General features: G+C 37.7%; 1 protein-coding gene across 9 annotated transcripts in view; it reads right to left on the minus strand.

Annotated features, from left to right (window-relative positions):
- Nucleotides 1–18,517, minus strand: part of Nrxn1 (neurexin 1) — a 1,062,527-nt gene that overhangs the window by 429,858 nt on the left and 614,152 nt on the right. The window lies entirely within an intron of this gene.

Here is an 18,517-nt window from a genome sequence, read left to right on the forward strand (position 1 = left end):
CCGGTCCAGCCTCCTTTCAGGAGAGAAGCAGACCCCATGGACGCGAGGCACCCCTTCCCTCCATTCAGCCCTGGACAGCTCTCCGGCTCCCGCTAGCCTCCCCCAGGCAGCGCGCAAAGCAGCGGCGCGCATCGCCTGCTCCAGAGGCAATCTCCGAGTCCGCCGCCTCCTGACACTTACGCCCGGCGATGGGTTCAGAGGGAAGAGGGCACCCTTGTAAAGACAGCAGGGATCGAACTGGAGAAAACCAGCAGAGGAAAAGCAGGAGCAGATGAAGGAGCGGAAGAGGTGAAAAAATTAAAAAAAAAGAAAGAAAGAAAAGAAAAGAAAAGGAAAAGGAAAAATAGAAAGAAAAAATAAATAAAATAACTGAAAAACCACACACGCTGGTGAAGCCAGGGGCTCTATGCAAATCTGCAGTCTCAGAACAGCAAATCACGGAAGCTCGGATGCAATGCAGAGGACGAGCCTATGTAACGAGGGAGGCTGGTCTAGCTTCCCGCAAAAAACCGCCCGCTTTGCCTCTCCCTGGCATTCTCCACACATCATAGGGACACGTGGACGGCGATGAGGGGGAAACACCTAAAAAGCAACGCTCCCTCCTCAGCCAGGTGATCCTTCTCTCTGAATCACTTGCACAAAAGGCACGGTCCCCTACCCCTCTGCATAAAGTAACCAGTGTCTTTAGAGCTCTTAAAAGGGAAGGAATCCAGCTTTTTTATTGGACCAAACTTGTTCTACCGGGTGTTCAAAACCGAACTGCTAAAATAGGCTTGACGCCATCCACTCGGCGTCAGTTCAGATGATATGCTTACTGCATGTATTACTTATAACAAAGAGCCCTCCTTCCCATTACACCATCGTGCCCCATAGGAGCCAGTGTTAAATCAGGGGAACTGAAAGTCCAGGAGGGCAGCAAGATGAGCAGCCGGGTAAGAGGTAGAAGGGGGAAGCAGGGAACAGAAGAAGGAGAGAAGAGAAATAGAAGTAATGTGAATTAACTCGTTCAGTAAATAAATTGTGATATCCAAGAATTCTTGAGATATTGAGTCGTCCAGCTGTGATCTCTTCTCTTCTAATGGCGGATTCTGTCCTATTTCATAAGAGAAATAGAATCAAAGACAAACATTCTAAGACCTAGTGTCCCCAAGAACAACAACAACAAAGGTCATTTACATGAAACTGGACATCTTTCCAAAAAGCTTTAGGTCTTAGGGAAAAAACTACAGGAAAAAAAGGCTACCTCTCATAGTAAATCACACACAGTACATGTAACCAGACAGGAGGACCACCTTCAGATTAATATCAGGGACTATGGCTGAAGTATTGCCCAGTATTTCAACAAATCATAAGGGCAAAAGTGTGCCCCTAGGGTGAGAATCTTCCAGTTATTTCTATTGAAAGACAAAATTAACATACCTCTGAGCACACAACCTCTCAGGGACCTTTCACTCTATGTATTATATGCAGCAAAAATAAGAGAACATGTGTTTTATTAAAATATTATTAATTATTGTTATACTAAGACATGATATCAAATAGTGTTGGCTCAGTTTGAACTCCAAATCCTCCGACCCATTCTTCACTGGGGTTATAGGAATACTTGATGTGAACTCTCATATCTTTGAAAGTTATTCTGAGAGGATTTAGTTCAAATCAGCTCCTTATCCACACGGCCATTTGAATTTGTATATTGGATGCTAGCTCAGGTAAGTTTTTCAGTCAATCCACAAACAATAACAGGGATTCCAAATCAAATGTGTAGCAATCCACGATCACTCTTTTTCCCCTCAAAGCTTATTTCATTTTACTGGCAATATAATTCTTCAGAACTTCATTATTCTAAATACATTGTTTCTCAGTTTTCCAGAGGGGCTGAAATATCAACAGAACAGTATCTGCATCTCCTACTGTGTGCTGATTATATTCTTACATTTTGTTAAGTATGTACGTTAATTCATATAAAGAGCCTTTATATGTATTATATAAAGTACAGCTCCAAGAGAATGAATAAAATCATCTTCATACTATGTTCTTAAGACGGGGATGGAGGAGGTGAGTGTGTGGGGAGGAGGATATGTGAAAGCCCCACAGCCAGAACTCGGACCACCAGAACCCACATGGAACACAGAGAACAGTTTAGATATCTGTCACCCCAGGGTGCCCCTACAGAGACTGGAGGTAGTGACAGGAAACTCTCCAGAAGCAGGAATATCACCTAAAGCAGTTTACAGAGCAACAGGAGATCTTATCTCAAACAAGGTACTAAAAGGGCAGACACCCATACATTGTCCTGTGACCTTCACACATGAGCAGTGGTATGTCCACACCCATATCCATTAACAAGTATACACACTTGGTCAGGGCCATATTTATTTAAAGGCCCATATTCTGAATGTGACATTTCAGTGTTTTTGTGGAAAGAGGAGAGAAGACTAGTTTAGGTGACAGAAAAGCTGTTGTAATTTCTATCACTAGTTACGTCACATTGCTTTCTTGGCCTTTCACTGAAGCACCATGAATTCATTCATAGAGTAGTCACCCTCTTATCTTTCTTAACAATTCCATGAGGCAGAAAAGATATACTGCACTATATAATGTTAGAGTGTTTAAAAAAATCTAATTCTTGGGCAGTGGTGGTGCACGCCTTTAATTCCAGCCTTTCGGAGGCAGAGGCAGGTGGATTTCTGAATTTGAGGCCAGCCTGGTCTACAGTGTGAGTTCAGGACAGCCAGGGCTACATAGAGAAACGTCTTGAAAAACCAAAAGAAAGAAAGAAAGAAAGAAAGAAAGAAAGAAAGAAAGAAAGAAAGAAAGAAAGTTCTCCATGCATTTGAGGCAGAATGCATCTTCTCCTCCCATGCACGTATAAGCTGTATGGGCTGATTAATGTACCCAATGCTTTATACCTTGTCTATCAGTAAGAAATGAAGTGTATTTTCTCCAGTACCCCATAGATGGTGTAATTTGTCCTTTCCTTTCCAACTAGATCCCCGAAAGGGACAGGATCTAAGTCTTCCTTTGTACTCCCTCTAGTGCCCGGCATATGTGAAACATAGGTAATCTCAAACACACCAAGTTCTCATTATTTTCTATAGCTATGATCCATAATCATAGCCATGGTTATAGTCACCGTGAGCACTGACGCAGAACATACTGAATCACTGCTGTTTGAAAAATGTCAGGTTAGGTTCTTCTGAACCCTGGTAACATCATTTTAAATCACTAGTTAACAAACAACCTTTTTATGTTTCTATTTAAGATATTACTTGATATACATTGTTCATTAATGAACATTGAACTCTTGACCCAGCTGAAGCTTATGTAAGACATGCAGTTTGTCTGTTAAGGAAATTTGAGCCTGTAAGCCTTTCAGTGATAGGACTGGGCATTATTTTCAAATATTAAAATCAGTAAAGAAAGCATAAAGGGATAAGTAAAGAGCTTGAGAGATGAGTCAGAAGCAGGAGAATCATGTAGTAACATGAGGCACTGTCTCAGGGAAAAAAAAATATATATCAAAAGCCAAAATCAGTCAGTAAACCAAAACAAAGCCCAAAAGAAGTATAGAAAGTTTGACAGTGAATAAACTGCAATCTGAACCCTTTTCTGTGATACAGGACCAAAGGCAGGAGGCATGGGGGGGGGGGCTTGCTCAACTTGAGCTTTGAACCTCTTTGGGGGACTGAAAATTTCACTAATTTTTGCACATGCATTAATGATTTTCAAAGCATTAGAATTAATTTAGGGTGACACATTCTACTGAAGGGGAGGGTGAAGAATCTTTCTGTGTGAATAAACAAGATGGACTGTGTTTGTTATTCTCTTGATTGCTAGGAAAAGATGAGGCAGCACGTTGGGAAGTGACTCCTATACTTTAAAGCACATACAAAGAGAATCAATGCAGAGGCTCCCAGTGAGTTTTCCAAAGACAAATCACTGAAAAAGAATCTCCCTCCTGCCTTATATTGCTGAGGGCCTTGGGGGATAAAGGCAGGGTTAGGGAAAGGGTAGGCTGGAAATCTTAGTTTTACAGGGGTCTCAAGAGCTTAAGAAGGAGTATTTATGGCTGTCTTGACAGAGAAAATTGTAGCTATTGTCTCTCAGGCAGATGTCCAGGGCACCTTTGCAATACTTAAGAGGTACTGAGGTGGACATCGTGCTGCTGCTGCACAGGCAGTGTTTGTTATAAATGGTACTAATTTTGCGAAACAAGAAGCAGTTCTCTGTCCAGATAGTGGGAAAACCTTACAGAGAAGCACATGCCTCTATTGGATGAGGTAATAAAGCTTGTTCTTATTGTTTAATCTGCGTCTCTTCAGATGACTAGGCTAGCAGTTTAAGATTATGCTAAGGGAAACTGAGGCATGCCTGATAAACTGTTGTTTTTAGATAGCTCAATAATTTGTCAGAGAAAACATGGGGCTTTGGCTACCTGATTTATTTTTTGTATTATGTGTACTACTTGAAAGTCAGTGACTTTATCTGGGTCTCTCTTCTTTCCTTTTGAGATACAAACTCACTCTACCACTCACACTGTTCCCAAGTTATCATCTTGCATCAGCCTCTGCAACAGCTGGGGTTGTACAAACATACTGACTTCTCATCCACAGTTTATACTCTATTATCACAGCTATAGCCTTAGAAGCCAGATATAGTTGCTAAATGTCTTGAGTCGTCACAAATTCTGATAAAGATGGAGCTTTGCTTTTAAGTTTGAATACACTTCTCTGTTTAAAATAGATTAATACATATTGAAAGTTGTTGAAGTGGGGGCTTGGAACTGCCTCTCTGTTTCAATTATTAATGTAGGAAATTTTATGGAACAGCCAAAATCTCTTGTATACACATTTTACTTCTATTTGAATAAAGTAATCTGAATCCTAAATCCATCCACACTTTATCATGTGTAATGTTGCCAAAATAATACTAAGAACCAACAAGTTATCTGTAGTAGACATGCCTCAACGATGTGATTATATTAACTTAGATAGTTATTAAAAAATGATGTGAAGTCGATATTCACATTGCTTCCTGATAGCCACCTAATACTGAGAGGTGATAAGCTGGACACCCTTTAGCACTACAATACTGTCATATTAGTATGAAGGAAAACATTTTTGGCAAATCATCTTTGGGCTTGCTTGTAAAAAGAACATAAAGAAAAAAATAGAAAGAGAAAAGACTAGAACTTCCTCAACCTCCCAAAAAGAGCTATATAATTTCATGCATACTTATTAAGGTTTGTTTCTATAATAGAACCTGATCTATGTTATGCATTCACTATAACCTATTTGGGGATCTGTAGAGGACTAGTTAACCCTCACTTGCCTCTAACAACTTTAGCTCCTGACTACACTCAAAGGAACCAGATAGCTCTGTGTGTTCAATCATCCCAAGGTAACTCAAACAATGATCTTCCATGAACAACAACATGAATAGTCCATGAGATGGACAATAGCATTCAGAAGTGAATGGTGAGGTTTCTCAGAAGAAAGAATGGAGATAAAGGAAATGGGAGAGAAGAGTGAGTAGAATTTGTAAAGAAATCAAATAGGAATGGCCATTTCAAACTATTTTCTCATATCCTAAAGTTACTCTTTCTGTCTTAAAGAATGGAATGGTTGCCAGGCAGACATTTCTACCTTTTCATGGTTTTCTTAAGCTTAATTGGAAACCCTTATGGCTCAGTATTAAGCTTTTAAATAGGAAAGTAGACATTAATGTAGCAGAGGGGAAGTATATTAAAACCCACAGGCATCACTAATCTTTTAAAAATTAAAATGAGGAGATGTCAGTCTTGTACCTTGCAGTTCCACTGATATCATTGTAGAGACAAGCTGACCCCATATTTCCACCTACCTGAAGGAGAAAAGAAGGAAGGACTCACAAAAGAATAGTCTGTGAGAATTGTAAACATAAACTCCTGATCTTGTTACCTCTCTATATGATGTTAGGTCCTGAATGGTATTTCGAGATTGATCAATATAGAAAAACAAGGCCACAAGAAAGAAAGAGACGAAATTCACATTGAGCAGTTAAAAAGCACCCTTGGGCATTTACTGTAATCCCTTTGTTGATTTTTTCCCCTTAATATGGTAAAACTGTAGCAGAATAGTCATCTTGTGCGTAGTTTGTATATAGATTTAGAAGTTCATTTTCATCCCCAAGCAGCGCCATCCAGTCACAGACACAGACGGGTATATATAGTCAATCTACCTATTACTTAAAGTCTACTGAGTAATATAAATCAGATAGAGTAGTGTAAGTTCAACATGAGCCAACATTACATGCAATTCACTCAAATGAAATTAAAGTCTGCATATTCAGTTGACTTCAGTGAAGTCAAGGTTACTTATATGTAGGACTGAAATATTTATGATCTGTATGTTTCCTTTGTCCTATTTAGTAAACATGTAATTTATGATGGCCTAAATAAAAGTCAGTGCCTAAGCACCAAAGTACTATCTTTACATATTGCAGGCATCTGCTTGAGTACCAACCATTAAAGTCACTGCCAGAATTTATTGTCTGTCTACTTTTCATCAAACTTGCATTGTTGACAAACTGTCCCATAGCCCATGGTCTTCCAAGGTGAGTGTGTTCATACCTTAGTTAGGAATTGAGCTGCAATGCCAGTGTGTGAGTTTGAATCTCTCTCTGCCATTTTTAATGTGACATCAGGTATCATCTATCCAAGGTTGCTCATCGGCCGAAGGATTATGGTTCTGCATTTAATATCACTGAAACATGTTTCATGATGGGTTACATAAACACTTTATTCACATACACACATTTTAGTCAGATACTGAAAACATAAACAGAAGGAGCTGTGAAGTGGGTTTTAATTTAACAATATTTTCAACTTTCTTTACCCTGTCAAGCTTGCTAACTTATCAAATAATTTGTTAATTTGGCTTCCCTAAATCTACCATGCTTAAATTATAGTGTGCATTGGAAACTCTATAAGATCTGTTATTTTTTTATGCGTCAGGTCACAGGTTCCTTTGGTTTTGGCCTCCTGAATGTTTGGTGACTAGGTGACTCTGGATCTGCTAGGCTAGGGGAACAAGACTTCCTTCTCTCTGAATGCTGCCCTTGACATAGGCTTTACTAGTGAACACAGTGTGCTTTTTGGTTAAGCTACTCAGCAACGATCTCACCTCCATTTAGCTGCCTCCAAAACTATAGACAGGAAGGTGTGCTCTAAGCATGTAGGATGGTGTTGGACCATTTCTCTGCTGTAAAGCATTTTTGAAGACTTCAAGACACCATCATTTTTATCTCATAGCATACAACAGTCTAGTTGAAAAGTCTATCAATTTCCCAGCTGCTCTTTGCATCTGAGCTCTTATCTGGTGACTGTGTTAGTGGCCTTTACTAACTTATTAGCAATGTGACTTTAGTAGATTATTTAAACATAATTTCCTCATCTGAAAAAAAAAGATGCTAATTATTAAAGGGTCACTGTGTCTATTAAGGGATGTGATACATTTCAAGTAAGATATTACCTGTCACATAAATGTACATACTGATGTTATAGCTGATAATTATCTTGAGTTATTTTTTTCCTTTATAGAAAGAAAAATCAATCTTGGTAATATTTATTTTCAAATAAAACCTCAAATCTGCTAATTTTACAACTAGTCATTCTCTACAACAAAAGCAAGTAAGACATCTTTCCCAGATGCTAGCATGTCAAGATTTTTGTCTGGCTAGCATTAGCCACAGAGAAGACTAGTGCCATAGACTGTCAAGCTGGCACCTGTTTGCCTACATAACAGAGCACAGTCCTCATGTTCCTGCCTCTCTGCACAAAAAGTAACATGAGCTTGTTCAGGATAGAATCATATTTAGAAGGACAATTACAAGTTAAGGTAAGAGGATGTGGAACTAATGCACAATTTGCTGGTTCTCTAGTAAGCACAGGCATTTAAACCAGAAACCAGAAATCATGTCCATATCATGTGTTTAATTTCCTGAGCATCCAAGCTTTTAGATCATGATCCAGCTTACTCTATCTTTGCAAATCTATATTCTGAAGCCTACATCTCCTTTTGAATGCAGTGAAAGGAATGAAATCATGCAGTTTGGATAGCATCTTAAGTAGCTTTACTTAGGATATGTAATCTGATCCCCATCAAATTCGGTAGTTATTAGATTAGGTATACATTGCATTACAAATTTGTCAGAGTGATATTTTGTTGTTAGTACTACAGCTCATTGTGCAAGGCCAGTCTACTACAAAGATCCCCTCCACTGCAGGCAAAGTTAGAGCTTCATAGCATGGCTCTAAGCCTCAAAGTTGGCTTCTGTTTAGCCTCTCTGGTTTTATCTGCTGCAACTGTTTCCCCTGCACACCCTGTGATTCCACCCCTGGGTGTGCTTACTCTTTTCAAAACTGTGGGGAGTTGTTTATTTGTTTGCTTTGCATTACCCACCCTATTCCTTTAGAGAAAAAAGAAGATGATACAACTCTTTCCCCGTTCTTCCCTCCTAATATTAAGTCAATCTTCAATCGTTTTTTTTTTGTTTTGTTTTTGTTTGTTTTCATTTTATTTTGGTTTGGTTTTCAAGAGAGCTTTTCTCTGTGTAGCCCTGGATGTCCTGGAACTCACTCTGTAGACAAGGCTGGCCTCAAACTCAGAAATCCGCCTGCTTCAGCCTCCTGAGTGCTGAGTTTGAAGGTGTGCACCATCACCACCTGTCTTCAATCAAAATTTTACACATATTTCTTCATCGTAATTTTTAGGATGCTGTCAATTATTTACTTTCTTAATTACTGGAATATCAAAAATGAAGACAAGTAGCAATATGCTCACATGAGAGCTGTGTAGAGGGAGCATATGAATTAGCAACGCTGGTCCTTTATCCATGTTTAGGAGTTTCAAAGGACCCAAATTAATAGAGAAATAAAACCCCTTCGTCCATTTACCCAGGAACATTTATGGTTAACATTTTCTCTTGCTTATAACCAATAAGAAACTAAAGCTTAATTTTAACTAGAATGCCAAAATAATTGATTTTAAGAAATAATAGAATTCATTGTCATGTTTTCCTACTCCTATAATAGGTGGATAAGGCATGAAAACAAAATGCCACCAGACTAAGCTACATGGTGGCAGTTGAATTTTGAGAAAAGTTCTATAGCTAATTTCTGAATCTGTAACTGTATGATCTTATAGTGAGAACACTGTCAGCTTTACCAGGATAATCATTCAAATGGGATAAACACTAAACTTAGCACTAAATGTATTTGTCATGGGACAATGAGAGAACCATAGCAGGGGGATGGCAGGACTCAATGTGGGTACTTCATGACTCATGTCTCCTGGAATGTCAATTTCAGGGTGAGTGGTACATGTTCCAAAATATCAATTCCTAAAAGATGGGGGATGATTTGTTTCTTGTAAAACACATATATGACCTTTGAAGCATTTTGAAAAACCATTTATCTATTTTTTTGTAACTGTCTTCCTTTCCTTTTGTGAAAGAATTGGTTTCCCTCCCACTTCCTCTCTTTTGTTGCTATGATGATTCCCCTAGAGGATCATGTGTTTATCTTGACAGGTGTTAGTAGATCAAGAGACCTCTGTGGAATTGTTCCTGCCTGCACCAAGGTACAGTAGAAAGCATAATGCTGCAAAGGTAATGAACTTACCTTATTGCATTCTGAGTAAAGGAAGTCACACAGCAAGTGAAATTAATTTGCTAATGTCTTTGTAATGAAGCTTTCATTAGACATATGTTGTAGTCTTCAATACCTAACAGACGGTACATATTAAACAGAGCAATACTGATAATTGCTTTGAATGTCTGATGATTGCTTCATAGAATGTTCAGTAAAATAGTTTAGCCTCAGATTGTTTTAAATGCCATATCTGGGAGATACAATAAACATTTCTAGATATGTATTTTAAAAAATTCTGACTAGATGATATAAATTCCTTTTTCTCAGTTTCTCTTCAACAGTTAAAAGTAGATTTACTATTTTGTTGGTGGTGCTGTTGTGAGTTTCTCAGACAATATCTCAGACATCACAGGCTGGTAAGCTTGAACTCCTTATGGTAGTGAGGATGGATTTGAACACCTGACCCTCCTGCCTCTACTTTCTCAGAGCTAGGATTACTTACAGCCTCCCTTGAGAGAAGTCAGCCTATGGCATTCATTTTTAAAGGATAGAAAAACAGAGGTTTTATGTATAGTGTATAATTTCATATATTAATAAAATTTAGACACTACTAATTGAAAATATAAGTATTTTAATCCAATTCAAAGTGTTTTATATTAAAAGCAATGCTACCTAGCTGAGCAAGCATTAGCTTAAAGGTCGGTCGAACTGAATAGTTTAGTTGTCAATGAAAAACACTACAAATAAATGCAATCAACACTCCTTCGTATTAGCAATATTTCATTTAAAATTTGTCAAAGACAAATTTCAAAACTTTTCATAGAAAAATCTGCTTCTTTCAGAAAATCATCAGTTTTGCCATCCAGGCTCTCCTGTTCTGGCCAGTATTTATCATAGGATAAAGAAGAAGTACAAACAAGATGTCCTCATGCCTCCACTCTGCCGTGATCTTAATTCCTTATTTCAGTTTTCCTTGCAAATTCTCCCCTGCTTCTTTATAATTGAAGTGTTACACGAGACTAGAAGATCTTATCAATCATGCATTTTACTATTCTAATATAAAATTCCTTATTCAACTATTATTCACCACCACACTTTTCAGAAGAAAAGGAAACAAGGTAAGAGAAAAGGAGAGGTTGGTCTTTTCTTCCTCAGCAGTAGAAGCCAAGAACAGCATGAAAGCTATGCATCATGAAGAAAAGCAATTTCCTACTTGAAGGATTAGACACTACTCTCTTTTGTCCTGTTAAGCCAAAGTTTTAGTTATTTTTTTTTTACAAGTAATACTGATTTTTTCAATTTACATAAATATTCTCTAGGGAAACTTCAAAAGACCCCACAAACAGAGATTTCTCAACTAATCAACAGAAGACACAAAAAGTAAAATGAAGTAGCCATCCTAAACCCTTGTGCAAGCATTTACATAGCATGTAGAGACTAAACTGCCAGACAAGCTAACGATAATTAACTCACTAGGAAAAATTCTGTATTGATCCAGAAGGCTTTCTTCTCTTTCTTTAGGAAAAATATGGGTGATTTTTATTTTGAAGCTATTCACATATGGTAGCATTAGACATTTGAAAGCTATGTAAATTTCTGCAAATGTTTGTTTTTACCTCTGAATTAAAAAATGATATTAACTACCACCCTCCATCAGCAATAAATTCATATTTGAGGAAATATGTAGCAGAATAGTACACTCAACAGCACCATATGAAAACCATAATCATTTTTAAGTGCATTTCCATTCTTGGAGGCACCAAGCATCTCTTAAACAATAAAGGCAAAGCATAGGCACATGTACAAAGCTTGGAGAAGGAAACACAAGAGCTGATTTTCACACTGTTTTATAACTGTATATTGCTTATGTGAGTCATGTTTAAGAAACGTGTACATTTTCAATGATGAAATCCATCATGTCATATACTTAAGAAGAAAAAGCTTTAGAGCAAAATCCAAGTGTTGTGACAAATCTTCTAATTTATTTGATGATATACCTTAGGTGCTCTGTTTTATCTGGCTACAGTACCACCTTTCAAACTGGTGACTCATATCTGAATGCAATGAGTGGTCATGGATCAAGCACTATCTGGTATTTTGATCGTGTGTTTTCACTTGTTAAAATACTGACACTATTAACTCAGATTCATACTAAATTTCTTATAGAGATACTAAGGGCCAGACAACAACTATAGCCGCATCGCAGACGTTCTCTGCTTGGCATACAACTAGAGTAATATTTTTTAAACTTGGTGAGAAAACTATTGCATAAGCCAGAACATTGCTTGTGAAAGCTGAAGGGAATAAATACCAGTAGCCAAATTAAAAGTCTGTGGACCAACTATCAAGCAGAATGAAATCGATCCATTGCAGCAAAATCAACTTAGACAATCAAAACTGTCTAAGATATTGAAGATATTCAGGATGCCTGAGAAAACTGAAATTTGTAAAGATGACTTTGCTTTGACCCAGTGAAAATCCATCAGTCCAATCATAATTAAAAACAGGTCAGTTTGAATCAACTATGTTTCTAGGGCTGGAAACAAGAAAACAAATCAAAACTTGGTTTGATGACAAATCAGAGAATGGAAAGTATGTTGAGATTACTGTGGTCGGTTTTTGTTTTTTGTTTTTGTTTATTTTTTAGTGTAAAATGGTATCATTTTAAATGAGACCTTATTACTTATTAGGTAGTGTCTGACTCAAAACAAAATCATTAAAAGGGGATGGGGCTGTCCACAGTAATATTTCTGGAGAAACCCAATTCTGTGCTTTCTTAGAGCAAGCTATCACCCAAGAAAAGCTGAAGTGACCCAATAGCTATAATTTTGCCTTCAACATCTATGTTTCTTTCTTCCTGACAAAGAGGAGCATTTCCGTGTGTGCATTGTACAGCGATGCAATCCTCTGATAATGTTCTTTTTCCCAGCTTTGGTTACAATCATGGTGCCTTAGTCAGTGGTGAGGTGCTGGAAATGGAACTACCACATCTTTTTTTTTTTTTTTTTAGTTTATTTTGACCTTAAACCTTGTCACTCTTACCAAAACTATAGAGTTATTTCCCATGAACAATACCCATCTTGACACCATGTCCTCTAAACCACAGTGAGGATGGAGAAGCAAAAAGTGGGGGAGGGGGAGCCTAAATGTTTGATGTCTTCTGGCGTGCTTTATTAAGGCCCTGGCCACCTATTTAGACCTCTTAAGAAATCTTAAAACTAAGTGATCTATTTAGTCAGATGTCAGTGTATTGGATTTTAGAAGCTAAATACACATCTGATGAATGTAATCAATTTCCAGAAAAGATGGTTGCTCACACGAGTGAGTCAGCCCACCTATGCTCCAGGAACCCCACAGAAACATGTCTTCCTCAAGAAAACAGGTAACATATGTTCTAGGTTTCTCAAGAGCCACAATATTTTAGGAAATGTAAAACAGTTGCTTTTACTCCAAGACCATTAAAGACAGTAATTGGGAATTAAAGGGGACTAGGGCTCTTGAAAAGAAGAAAAGTCCTTTGGGTAAGAACATTATGGACCTAAAGGGAAGAGCTTGTGTTGTCCTTGCTGAACATGTCAGGGAAAAAATTACGACTAAGAACATTCCATTCTCTAAAGATATTAGTTAGAACTTATAGACTGAGAATATTGCTCAATGGGTAAGAACACTTACTCCACAATTATGAGGACATGACTTGAAATCCCAGCACCCTTTAAACAGCAGCTCATGGTTGTGAGTGTTTATAACCCCAGCACTGTGGGGCAGAGCCTAATCAATCAGTCAAACTTCCTGGCCAGTCAACCTAGCCCAGATAGCCACTTTCTGTTCACTATGTCAAGGCAATAAAACAGAGACCAATAGAGTAGACATTGGACATATTCTGAATTTTACATGCACACACATGGGTCTCTGTTCTCATAAACTCATGTGAACCAACACTATGCACAGGACACACCACACACCACTCACACAGACTTAGAACATATTGAAGCCAGATTCATATGCCCTCTCAACTTGGGGGGGTTGGGATAAGTGACTCAGGGTTATTTTTAATAAACACATCTTTCGAGGTATTACACCCTAATATAAGAAATGTACAGCAGCAGACATTCATTCACGTGTTTATTAACTAATATTTGAAATTCTCTTTACACATAAGTATGCAAAGAACCCATGCTCCAAAGTACAATTTCCAAGAGGCCTCAGGCTTATCAGAGAGACACAATTAAGATGTGGTTCTTGCTGAAGAAACAAATGTTTGGGCTTACTTATCATCCTGAATTGGGCTAATGCCAGTGTTTCTTGATGTTTATGATGAAGTTATGTACACTTCTTGACTTTCAGGACTTGAACTGTATATTCAGTCTACTTGTTGCTAAAGTAACATTTTTGTCCCAGCCAATCAATTGTCCTGCCCAGGGAGTTTCAAAGCAGCCATATGTATATCATAGATGTGCTTATTGACCAGTTATTTACCATCCGTTTTGTTAATGCTGTTTATGAATTTAAAAAAGTATAGACCTATAAATCTTTTACATTTAATATGCAATCATTCTGCAAGGCTGCTATTAACTTTGATATACCTATAAAGTCACCTATCTATCAAAAGAGTCTCATTGCTCTAATTCTTGGGGACCACACCATGATGAAATACATACAAACAGAAAGGTCTTGACTTTGGCAGCAAGAAAGCCATTGTGGCCCAAGATCAATAGTTATAGTGATTTCCTAAAGAACCTGTTTGCCATTGCTTCCTGGGGTCCTCAAGGCCTCAGGCCAATATGTAAAACCACACTTGTTCTTTTTTCTATGTATGTGTTGTCTCTTCAAATTAAATAAAATTGTGTCCAGGACTGATCCTGAGGGCTGACATAGAAGTTAAGATGGTTTGAGTGACTGTTAAGCTAATAAAACCCATCTCACCTCACAGGGCATCGCCTTTGTCATGCACTTATTTGCTTCAAAACAGGAAAAAAATAACAAACACTTTCTAAAAGTCTTCTTAAAGGCTTGAAAGAATCAACTGCTAAGCACAGTGTGAGAGGGACTCAATACCAACATGGTTAGTGTGAATTAGATCCTCAGGATTTTCACTGAACAGAAATGTAGTAAACAGACAACAGTTTCACACAAAGGGTTAAAAATACTTTTATGTACTGTGGTGGTTTTAATATGTTTGGCTTAGGGAAGTGAGTGGCACTATTAGGAGGTGTGGTCTTGTTGGAGTAGGTGTGGCCTTGTTAGAAGAAGTGTGTCACTGTGGGAGTGGGCTTTGAGACCCTCCTCCTAGCTTCCTGTTTGCATGTCTTCTTCTGTTTGCCTTTGGAACAACGTGTAGAACTCTCAGCTCCTCTGGCGTCATGCTTGCTTGGATGCTGCCATGCTTCCTGCCAAGATGATAATGAACTGAACCTTTGAACCTGTTAGCCAGCCCCAATTAAATGTTGTCTTTATAAGAGTTTCCTTGATTATAGTGTCTGTTCGCAGCAATGGAAACCCCGACTAAGACATGTATTGAAATCTAATGTCCACCTTATGAAGTGCAGAATATTTTCCCCAAATCCTTACTTATGGTGTCCATAAAGTGTGGTTTGAGACACTTAGCATCTCATTGTAAGAGTTATATTAATGGACAATCTGGGGAACAGATGGTTAGTTTTAAGAAACACATTCAGTTTATAGTAATAGACACAGAAAAAATGTTGCAGGCATAAAAGTAGATTTATTCTATATGCCTTGTAGCTATAGAAAAAAACCAATTAAGTGTAAACTGACTAACAAGGCAGCAGGTATTAGTATTCCAATACCTGTGCAAGTTCCAGAAAAGGGAGGAGTAGGGAATTTTGAACTAAGCTATTTCTACAATGGAAATTCTGACTACAAAAGGAAATTATAGTGCTTATAAGGTATAATAAGACAACGTCAGTTTAAAGATCAGTAGAAATGGAGACATTAGAAGGACCACTCTATGCTATACTTGAGTGTAGCTGGGGTAGCCTAGAATTCATCCTTTAAATTTTTCTTAGGAGCTATGTAACTATTAATAAGACATATTTGTGATTATGATTATATATGTTTTTACCTATTTTATTCATGTATTCTTATATCTAGGGAAGTACATCCAATGGTCTTCAAGGAAGATGTGGAGTAGAGTAATAAAAGATAGCTAAGAAAAATAAAATAACATTAATATCCCTAAACTAAATGAGTAGCCAGAAGTTTGGAATCATAAATACAAATACTATAACACTTATGAAAGAAGAAATCGTAACAGGGACCAGAGTGGTGATTCTCAGCCTGCAGGTCTCGACTCCTGTTTGGGTCACATATTAGATATCCTGTATATCAGATATTTACATTATGATTAGAAACAGTAGCAAAATTACAATTATGAAGGACCAGCAAAATGATTTTATGGTTGGGGTTCACTACAACATGAGGAAATATATTAAAGGGTCATAAAATGATGAAGTTTGAGGACCATAGAAATAGAGGAAAGCAAGACTGTATTGATCCCATGGAGGTGACTGGTAAAACAATCAAAGCAACTGTGAGACACAGAAAGACCATCTAAAATAAATGAATAGGTAAATAATGACATTAGCTCATTGTATATGGTAGATGCTGTGTATGTATGTCCTCTGTGGTTTTCATTGCACTATATTAAAGTCATTCAATACCGGTCATATTTTTGGCTTCTGTATATGTGCAGTCCACTGAACTGTAAGGATGAAGAAGTTTAGCACTCAAATCTGACTTGAATTATTAACCTTGTGTGACAAATCACATAGATTATTCTTGTAAGAAAAGAAGTAAATCCTGTAACTCCAAATAAGCAGCACCAAAGCATTTCAGTTGTCATGATGTCACTGTTTCTACAGTGTGGTAGAATTGATTCCAGTGAAGAAATATTGCCATTTCCCGATGTCATTTTTTGTTTCTGAATATAACTTCCTTCCATAACATTCTCTGTGATGTCATACATATGGATATTGAAGCTAACTGGAATATATATGCACATATATACATATACACATAAACATACACACACACACACAAAATTATTGTACCTTACATATTTTAGTAATCTCCTATGCTTCATCAATAGACACTGATTATTCATAATCCAGAGTAAAGGGGTTAGCAAGTGGAGGAAAGTCATAGCATCACAGCTAGGAAAAAGATGTGGTGTAAACTAAAAATATTTATGCAGATAAAAGCAAAAGCATAGATACCAAGTGAACAGTGGCCAAATAGTGGTCAATAGCCAAAGATATAAATAGCTTCTTTAAAAAATAAAAAGTCCCTCACTGGACAACGACAGGGGGACTGGAGTCATTACAAGGTCCCTTTCAAATACTGGAGGTCAGGCCTCTATCCCCACCTTCGCAAGATTAGAATCGCCACAGCCCTTCTATACTTAGAGAAGGGAGATGTCAGGGGCAGCCCTGCTTACACACTGAAGGCCTAAAATCAGCCATAGGCCTGTCATACATGTATACTAACACCAAGTCTTGGGTCTCAGTGGAAAAACATTGAAACAGATGGCTATAAGCTAATGTAAATAGGCAGCTTTTGTGGAAATTTACAAGCCTGAGAAGCCATAGACCTTGTAAATAGGTAGCCTGGGCAGACAATACCAACTTAGATAAGGACAAGCGAGTCATAGGCAGAGTCATAGTGACTTGTCCCCTGAACCTTCACCCAGCCGATACCCGGTTCTGATGATATCTGTATTCCTCCGGATCACCCACACTCCAGTGTCATTCCCTTCCCCACATCCTGCCTTTCTGTGTTTATAACCCCTGTGTGAATGAATTATGATTTGAGAAAAAATAAATAAAAAAATAAAAAAATAAAAAGTCATATTTATTAAAAGTTTACTTCAGTAGCCACTTTCTATAATGTATGCCTCACCCAGTCCACTGTCTATATTTAATTTTAGGCTACTGTTTTGACATGACTTGCAGTTAATTCTGTTGTGTATTCCATCATTGAATTCACAGAAATTGTCTCTCAGATGCTTAGTGCTACCTGAGGGCAGGGTATATAGGTTTGTGTTGCCTTCAGTTTCCAGGTCATAAAATGATGCTGTTTTTAAAAATGGAGGCTGGCAGTCACTCACAGCACACTGTCAGAAAGGCTGGGTTTTACATAATCCCTCGAGTTGCTGGAGGGTTAGGGTGTGCTCAGCTCTCTGCATTCTGACTGGACATGGGACAATATATGTTTGATAAACTTTGTGGGTGTGTGGTCCATGAACAGCTGTTCATGAATGCCTGCTGTGGCTTTTAGGATCATGCATTTTTCGTAACTCTTTATGTAATCATGTGAAACTAAGGTATGCCGTCTCTTCCACTAGATAGTAAATACCTAAAAGGGTTCTATCATACCTAGGCAGCTCTATATAACACTATTTAGTATTTTTCCTCAAGCACCAGGCTCTTGCTCAAATTAAGCATAAATAATTGTTTATGTTAGGTAGGAGAAAGGTAAAGGTTGATAGGAGAGTGAGTTTATATTTGGGGACCATAGAAGGACGATAGGAAGAAGAAAAAGATTGAGGTATCTCTTTTGTCTTGATGAGTAGGAACTAGAAAGGGCTAATGATCTCCATTAGTTCTACCCTGCTCATTCTAATACTGATATTCACCCTCTGAAATGTATTTGAGATTACTAAAGACAATCTTTTGTGAACTGAATACAAACCACAAGCGACTAACCAAAAATTTGTTCAAAAACTAAAGTCTACCTGCATTTTTGTTCCTCAAACTGAATTCAGAAAAGTCAGTGTCATTTTAATATGCACATGTATGTTTGCATATGGATGCATGTATAATTTCTTCATGTGGGGAAACTTGGAAATGACTTTTGACAATTAAGACC

Source organism: Grammomys surdaster, unplaced genomic scaffold, assembly GCF_004785775.1.
Source record: "Grammomys surdaster isolate TR1022 unplaced genomic scaffold, NIH_TR_1.0 149, whole genome shotgun sequence".
In the NCBI taxonomy this organism is placed as follows: Eukaryota; Metazoa; Chordata; class Mammalia; order Rodentia; family Muridae; genus Grammomys; species Grammomys surdaster.